This window comes from Anguilla rostrata, chromosome 17, assembly GCF_018555375.3.
Source record: "Anguilla rostrata isolate EN2019 chromosome 17, ASM1855537v3, whole genome shotgun sequence".
NCBI lineage: Eukaryota > Metazoa > Chordata > Actinopteri > Anguilliformes > Anguillidae > Anguilla > Anguilla rostrata.
The window spans coordinates 997,107-1,006,637 of NC_057949.1; positions in this window are offsets into that span (position 1 = coordinate 997,107).

Here is a 9,531-nt window from a genome sequence, read left to right on the forward strand (position 1 = left end):
GACATGTAAAAAGCCTGTTCACAAAAATCATTAAACGACAGACTAGAGGCAGTGGGGCCTTGAATAGCAGGCCCTGGGTTTGGGTGAATATTGCCAGAGACAAACAACATGAGAATGATTAACCCACGTCTGAAAACAGTGCCAAAACATCGCATTTGTTGTTGTTCTTCTTCTTCTTGTCAGTTTTCGGCAGTGTAGACGCAACTAGGCGTATTACTGCCCTCCACAGGATAGAAATTTAACAATTGCAGCTCATACTCTCATATACAGCCCTGACTCATGCAGGAACTGTAAAACTGTATTGGTGATCAGCTGGTGGTTCTCGCTTTGGCCAAAAAAAGATTTAATGGAGAATGCAACTACTCCTAGGTCTGACCATCTCTTATAGAAAGTTTCCCTCTCTGCTTTATACTTGCCACACTCCAGGAGAGCATGCTTGACTGTTTCTGGGTTTCCACACTCAAATAGTCCTGTTGGATGTTTTCCTACAATATGCAAGTAATGATTAACCCACAGTGTTCAAGCCTCAGTCTGCTAATTTTAACTGAATCTCTTCAGGTTCCAGACCAACAACTGGGTGTTTTAATCTGAGGATGAAAATAAAAATTGTGTCTTCCTTTAGTCTCCTTTTCCCATAATCCCTGCCATTCTCTTTCAACACCCTCCTTGATTTTTCCTCTAAGTTCCATCCTTCCCAGGGATATATTTACATCTATGTCTCCTTTCTTAAGACTTGCCTTTGCTATAGCGTCAGCTATTTAATTTCCCTCAACTCCAGTATGCCCAGGAACCCAGCAGAACTTGACTTCGCAACCAGATTTCCCAATTCTGAACAAAACAGATAAAATCTCATTAATAAGGTCAGGCCGAGCTTTTGATTTAAGTCCTCTTTTAGCCATCAGAGCAGCTGCTGAGTCAGAACAAATGAGGACTTTCTTTGGTCTTACGTCCTCTGTCCACCACAAAGCCCAAAGAATTGCCAGTAGTTCTGTTGTGAAGACAGAACTTCCATCAGTGACACGCCGCTCAATCCTAAGACCAAACTGAGCCAAATACAGTCCAAATCCTGCTTTCCCACTCTCTGGGTCCCTAGAACCATCTGTAAAAACTTTCAAATAAGATTCCATCTCTCTGTTGAGGTAATGTTCTATTTTTGAAACTATCACACTACTGTCCTTTTCCTTCATTTTTCTTGCATTACCCAAAAAGGTACAGGTAACCAGCCCGTATGATTTGCTATGCTTTCCTGCTCCATTCTCAATTTACTGGCCCACTGATTTACACTGTCAAAAAATTGTTTCCTTTTAATCTTGCCACCCGGATCCCATGACCCTTGTAAAAGACACCTGGCTGGGAGTGTTTGATTAGCGCCACTTAGTTTTACCCAGTACTGCAGCCCCAACTTAATACGCCTTAAGTATAAGGGCATTTCTCCCATTTCAATAAGCAGTGCAGGAATTGGGGAAGTTTTAAAAGCCCCACAGCAGAGTCTCAATGCCTTGCTCTGTAGAATGTCTAATTTCCCGAGCACCGACTTGGCAGCTGAGCCATAAACAAAACACCCATAGTCAAGTACAGATCTTATCATTGCGCCTGGTATATTAAATGCATAGTCTCTCTCTCTGCCCCCAAGTCACATCCAGCCAGACTTCTCATGACATTTAACACTTTTTCCCCTTTTGCTAGTGCTCTTGCTGTATGAACAGCCCAAGTCATTTGCTCTTCAAACCAAATTCCCAGAAATTTGAAGTCTTTCACTCTCTCCAGTGAAGATCCATACATGTGCAGTCCTAGGTTAGGTAACTTTCTTCTAAAATCAAATATCATAAATTTAGACTTTGCAGCTGAGATTTTAAAGCCCCATTTGTCTGCCCATTCTTCTACAGAAACTAGAGCCTTTTGGACTTGTTTTAAAATAAACTCTGCATTTCTTCCTCTTCTCCAAATGGCACCATCATCTGCAAATAAAGACTGTCCAAACCATCTTCCAATGTTACTAAATATATCATTTATCATTATATTAAATAGGACTGGGCTAATTACACTTCCTTGCGGGGTACCACTTCCCATTTCAACGATTTTTGAGCTTTTCCCACCCACTTGTACTTGTATTGTTCTTTTCATGAGAAAATCTTTGATCCAATTGAACGTTCTACCTCTAACTCCTAAATCATATATTTTAATCATTAGTCCCTCCTTCCACAAGGAATCATAGGCTTTCTCAATATCCAAAAATACACTTACCACAATTTCTTTACTATCAAATGCCTTTTTAATATCTTGGTCTAAAACTGTGACTGACTCCATTGTTGAACTACCATTTCTGAAGCCGTTTTGGAAATTGGCAAAAAGTCCCTTACTTTCTAAAAAATAAACAAGCCTATTGGTAATCATCCTTTCCACGATTTTACAAAGCACTGATGTTAATGCTATAGGCTGATATGAACTGGGGTCAGATGCATCTTTACCTGGTTTCAAGATAGGGACTACGACTGCATGTTTCCATTCCTTAGGTAGACAACCCTCTGCCCACACCGAGTTAAACAAAGCTAGAATTTCTTCAAGAACTAACTCATCCAAATGTTTGAATAATTCATAAGACAGCCCATCTCTCCCAGGAGTAGTGTTTGACCAGAATAAATGGCATCCCTCACTTCTTTCATCGCATTTGTTTATCTTTCACTGAGGGTTTGGTCAAAATTAATGAGGAGTCATGGAACTGATGCAATAACATGTAAGAGTACAAATGAATAAGATTCAATACACACCTAGTAAGAAGTCCAAAAATCTTTGTAATCCAGAAGGAAGAAATGTCCCTGGATGATAAACTGAAGTCCAAAGTACCACCACCATTGGAAATGATGGCAGACTCTTGCGTGTACCTGCTGAAAAAGCAGGTTGTTTGAGCCGATATGTGCCAAAAAATAAAAAATATTGTAAGCCGAAAAGGCAAAGAAGGTTTTACTGGATAAAACATGTCCAATCCAATAACAGAGGCACAGGCTGTGGCTAGCAGAGAAGGCCCAGGCTGAAGCTAGCAGAGGAGGCCAGGCTGTAGCTGATAGAAGAGGCCCAGGCTGGAGCTGGTAGAGGAGGCCCAGGCTGTAGCTGGTAGAAGAGGCCCAGGCTGTAGCTGGTAGGGGAGGCCAGGCTGTAGCTGGTAGAGGAGGCGCAGGCTGTAGCTGGTAGAAGAGGCCTGGGCTGTAGCTGGTAGAAGAGGCCCAGGCTGTAGCTGGTAGAAGAGGCCCAGGCTGTAGCTAGCAGAGGAGGCCCAGGCTGTAGCTAGTAGAAGAGGCCCAGGATGCAGCTAGCAGAGAAGACCCAGGCTGTAGCTAGCAGAGGAGGCCAAACCGTAGCTGGTGGAAGGCCCAGGCTGTAGCTGGTAAAAGAGGGCCAGGCTATAGCTGGTAGAGGAGACCTAACAGCAGTAAAATTATCTCCCTTTTGGGTAGTTCTAAGAAGCCAAAAGAGCCAAAAGAGAGTCACCTCTTGATTAGATGTAAAAAAAAGTCACTTTCCTTGGCTGGATTATCAATATAAAACACAGATAAAACAAAATAAAGTTAAGAGCTCACATGCAGGCACACAAACAAAGGACTGGGCTGGCGGCCATCTTGGATGTTGCTTTAAGATTTGTGTTCCACGCCATAGTGAAGGGGTATGAGGACATAACCACCAGTTTCTTGCAGGAGGCAGGCCACCTTGCGGAACAGATCGGTTTCACGCGGTAGTCCTCTTTTCATCCTGCCCTGCCCATTGACTATGTACACTATATTTAGAAGTTTGGAGCTGCACGGTTGTTGAAATAATGTTGAAGTGTGGTGCTGGTGCATAATTTCACACGCAAAAGTGCCATCAGCAATTTTTTCTTGAATGAAAGCAAATCTGTCATCTCTCAAGAGAAAACTGTCTTTTTCTTTCACAGAAACAAACACTTTAGGCTGTGTGTCAGGTTGTTTTGCTCTCGTTCATTACATTACATTACATTACATTCATTTGGCAGACGCTTTTATCCAAAGCGACGTACAAGAAGTGTATTTTCATGATCGTGGACAACTGCTGAACACAGGTTCAGTAAGGTACAATTACTTATTTTGTACAGCTATTTCTAGCTGAGAACAATGAACACTATCCTGGTCTAACATCTGCAAAGCCAAACTAGGCAGAAGATTAAGCTAGAGTATTAGGACAAATACAATTTACCAAGAAGTGCAGGGATGGGGCAACATGTAACAAGTGACAAGGAAAAAGGGTTTTTTTTTTTTAAATTTTTTTTAAAAAATATATATATATACACAGCATGGTGGTGGTTATTCTAGGTATAGTCTGAAGAGATGAGTCTTCAGGCCACGGCGGAAGATGGATAGTGAGGGGGAGGTTCGGAGAGGGACGGGGAGTTCGTTCCACCACTGGGGAGCTAGGGTGGAGAAGCTCTGTGATCCCTTTGGGCGGGTGGGAGGGGTTACAAGACGCCCTGCTGCTGCAGAGCGGAGTGGTCGAGCAGGCACATAGAATTGAGTCATGTCCTGCAAGTAGATGGGGGCTGTCCTGTTGGCGGCAGTGTAGGCAAGGGTCAGGGCTTTGAATCGGATCCTGGCAGCGACCGGTAGCCAGTGAAGCGATCGCAGCAGAGGAGTGACGTGGGAGAATTTGGGGAGGTTGTAGATGAGCCGGGCAGCGGCATTCTGAATCATCTGTAGTGGCTGTATGGCACAAGCTGGCAGGTTTGCAAGGAGAGAGTTGCAGTAATCAAGGCGAGAGGTCACCGTAGCCTGGACGAGCAGCTGGGTGGAGTGCGTCGTCAGGTATGGTCGAATCCTCCTGATGTTGTATAGGAGGAATCTGCAGGACCTTGATGTTGCCTTGATGTGCTCCTTGAGGTCCAGTTGGTCATCCAGGACCACCCCCAAGCTCTTGGCAGAGTGAGAGGCAGTCACTGTGGTGCCATCAACCGTGATTGAGAGTTCACGAAGCAAGGAGGTCTTGTGCGGGAAGAAGAGCAGCTCAGTTTTGTTGAGGTTGAGCTTCAGATGGTGGCTGGCCATCCAGGTGGAGATGTCAGCCAGGCAGGAAGAGATCTTATCATTGACTAGTGTGGCCGAGGGGGGGAAAGAAAAGAAGAGTTGTGTGTCATCTGCATAACAATGATAGGAAAAACCATGTGAATTAATGACTGAACCAAGAGATCTGGTGTATAAGGAGAACAGCAGAGGTCCCAGTACAGATCCCTGCGGCACTCCCGTAACAAGTGGATGAGAAGCAGAGGCAGACCCCTTCCAGGTGACCTGGTAGGTCCTATCTGCAAGATAGGAAGCGAACCAAGACAGGGCAGTCCCGGCAATTCCCATCCCAGCCAAGGTGGAGAAGAGTATTTTATGGTTGACCGTGTCAAAAGCTGCAGACAGGTCAAGAAGGATCAGGACAGAGGAAAGGCGTGAGGCTCTTGCAGTGGCAAGTGCCTCCGTCACAGCTAGGAGTGCAGTCTCTGTTGAGTGCCCAGATCGGAAGCCAGACTGGTGAGGGTCTAGCAGGTTGTTCTGATGGAGAAAAGAGGTTAGTTGTTTAAGAACTGCTCGTTCGAGGGTTTTGGACAGAAAGGGTAGAAGGGATACGGGTCGATAATTTGCTACATCGGAGGGGTCTAAGGTGGGTTTTTTGAGTAGTGGGGTAACACGAGCACTTCTGCATGTTCAATTTCCAACAAACGCCTGGTGACCTGTTCTAGGGGACTTTTCCCGCTCCTCACACGTTTCTTGATTTGATGCAGATAGTTTTCAAAAGGAAAACAGGAAATTTCATTTAATGAACAGTTGAAGTGGCTGACATCTTCATGAAACTGGATAAGTCCATGTACATTGTACACAGGAAAACACTTGCCATGCAGATCAGCACAGCACATGACAAAGGGTTTCATTAGTTCATGAGCAAATTGGAGGTAACATTCCGAGTCCTCTCATCTGACTCCAGCATAATGACATGGCTACTGTCAAGGACAGGAAATGTTTGTATCTTTCAGGGGACAACACATTTTTTTAGTACCACAGGTCCCGGGTATAACAAAAACTGCCGTAGTTCGGTGGCCTTCCACCTGTCAAGTTCATGTAAACCCTGGGGTTGCCAAGCAAATTCACTCGGCATCTTCCCTCTCAGTGCATTTCATTTTTGTTATATTTCTTCCTTTTGCCTTACAGATCAACGACAAAGTTTTGGGCCACAAGTCAAGAATATTAACATGCGTCTAACTACTCCCAAGCTGACCGTATGCATGTAATCTAACACAAATGAGCTTCCACAAGGAATTCTTGCAGCAAGCGTATCTGTGTTCCCAAGGTCCTAAGTTCTACTGCAACTGATGAAACGTTGTGAACAATTTTTCATACTTTTTTGGAAAATATTATTATTGTTCAGGACTTCTGAGCATAGCTAAGCCATTTGCCTTTTAATTAAACATTGGAGAAAACCAGCTGCTGTCCTGATATACTTTGACAGTCATTGGTGTTATGTGATGTTGTGGCAGTGGCTGTCACTCCTCCAATGGACCACAGACTGTATGAAAATATCCAGAACTCTCATAGAAGTTACATTTATATGTTCTGCGTCACAAGTTATTAATTTGTGATGGCAATTGTTGTTCATTAAGTGACATTTTTTAAATAACTGCAGTAACAGCAATCATCATGTTAGCATTTCACAACAGATGAAGAGTTGCAGTCTTTAGTAGCAGTGTCTATAAGCATTGGAGAAAGCGTCAGACATGCAGCAGGTTGTCTCATATTCAAGGGGCTTTGTAGACATTGTAGGTCTAGTTGCTGCTCAAAAGGAACACAGCCAACATGATCACCTTATAGACCTTTTTATGCTTCACAAATAATTCCATTGGGCATGATGCCAATTTTTATGTTAGGTTTATTGCTATCTTTTCAGAAGAATCTTCAGGTTTCTATAATGAAAATTCATCTCTTAGTGTTCCACTCCGTATTTTTAATGTTTTTTAAACTACAGTTACAGTGGGGTGGCTCGGTTGGAAAGCTCCCCAGCGACATCTGTTGGTTAAAACGTGAACTCACTATAGGAAAACAGCAGGTCTGTGATCAGTGTTCTTTACCCTCAATGTGCGTAGTGACGTTCAACACTTCCAACGCTTCCAACTATCACAAGCTAACGTTACCTAGCAAGCCACCATTTCTTATTTAGTAGGCTAACTAACCTTGTTACAAACATTCTTTTTATATTAACTTAAGCAGTGTGTAGGTAACGTTCAACTAATAGCACGAATGTAATGTTCGATACATTGTAACATTACATGACTTATTAATCGTCATCGAAATAACGACTTCACTTGTTTATTAATAACGTTAGCTTGATGACATTGATGTGCACGACAATGTGGTCATTTAGCTAACTTAGCTAGCTAGCCAAACAGTCAGTAACACAGATATAGATATTTTTTTGTTGTTTAAATGTGCCCAGCATTCCAAGGCTGTGCATTGTTGTAAGATTCAGTAGCGAATCAGTAGGCAGTGTTGTGCATATCCCGCTCTTACAGCTCTTTTCCAGCCCAAACCACTGCAAAGAGAGCAAACTTTTTTTTTTTACATCTACGACGGCAATCGCAACCACAACATTTATTTTGCCTTTTTGTATAGCTATTTAAATAAAATTGCATTTATTATTATTATTTATTGGTAAAAACATTTACTTCATATCCAGGGAGATAGCCAACTACTTGCACGTTACATGACATGTGTAGCCATTTAGTAATATGATCGCATTTCAGGCTAGAAAATAACCTGTTAATCCAGAGAAACTGCCGAGTTGTCTTAGAATCTTTATCGCAACAGTATCAAGGCTGGCAGCCCGGATCAAATTTGTTGTGAAAGCTGCCCAAAACAAACACCTAAGAGAGGTTGCCTGCGTGCGTGCCTCCCCCAAGGTGTTACATCATTGTTTTGCAGCTGTCGTAAAAACATGCTGGCTTCGATCACAGGAATCGATAAGCTCGGAGGCATACGATTCCAACGAATAGGACAACTTGGAACCGGTTCTCGATTCCCATCCCTATTAAAATGTGCCCAGCATTCCAAGGCTTGTTGTAAGATTCAGTAGCCAATCAGGACTTGAATGCAAGTTTTTTGTGGAGTGCAAAAACTTTGATATTATTTATTTTGATTTAATTTATTTTGTTGTTGTTGAAAACACAGCATTCAAAGACTACATTGTTGTCAGATTCTTTGTAAGACTCTGTTATGCTGTAAATAGTTGATTGATGTTGTTGTTGATTTTTTAAAATTTGTGTTGAATAAATGGCTTATTTATAACAACATTCACATTACGTAGTCATATTTTCAAATCTCCAGTCAGCTTTTAGCACTGACTTAATGTAGGGCCCTATGGAATCTGTGTTATAGCTTTTTAAAATTCCGCGATTCCGTCCGTGATTCTGTTATCACAGAAACTATAGGGCCCTACCTTAATGCTGCCATCAGTCTGTCTATAGGGCCCTACCTTAATGCTGCCATCAGTCTGTCGCTGGCCCGCACTGGGCCCCATCAAAAAAGACACTTGGCCGCCAGCCCGCGCCAGGCCGCCGGGCTCTGTCAAAGGATACTTGCCACCGGGCCTGACAACTTTTCTGGAGGAAACCCTGACTTCTGACTGCAGATCAAGTGGTTCAACTGTGCCCATTTTTCAGATCAAGATAATACAACAGCTTTTAAACTTTGGAGAAAAGTAGTAGTAGTTTTGTTGCAGTTTCAGATACAGACTCATCTAAAATATTGGTTCCACAAGCTATCACTGCTCCAAAGGTCCACAGTCAATCTTACCAACAACATTAAGATTTACATAAACTCAATAAATCCAGGTACCCACTGCCAATTGGCCCAGTGGAGCTGTCACGCCTATTTTGATCCGGGCTGCAAAAATGATCCGGGTGAGGTAATTAAATTCTAAAACCAGTGTGACGTACTTAAACTTTCGTTGCAGCGTCCATTGCTATACTGATGCTGCCAGCCTTGCTACATTCTTTGGCGATAAAGATTCTAAGCCAACTCAGCAATTTCTCTGGTTTAATGGGTTATTTTCCAGCCTGAAATGCGATTGTGCAAGTAAATGGCTACACATGTCATCTAACTTGCAAGCAGTTGGCTATCTCCCTGGATATGAATTAAATGTTTTAACAGAAAATAATAATAATAATAATAATAATAATAATAATAAAAGCTTGACAGATGAATTCCAAAAACATTTCGATTGAAAATAAGGAGCTGTAGCTAATGCTAGCTAATGCTAATTTGTTAATAACAATGACCGATACTAATTCCAAAAAAGTCCAAAAACACTCAGCACAGAAACACTTACCAAATCGTGGTCACTAATAAATTGCACTTCTCTAGCCAGGGTGCCTGTCTGTGCTGTGGCACATAGCTCAGGATTGTTTTGCAAGCTTGTTGTCAAAACTCAAACTAGACAGAGCAAGGCTAGGATTTAGCCTAGTCGCATATTTCACGCAGACTTGCTGACACCAGCCAG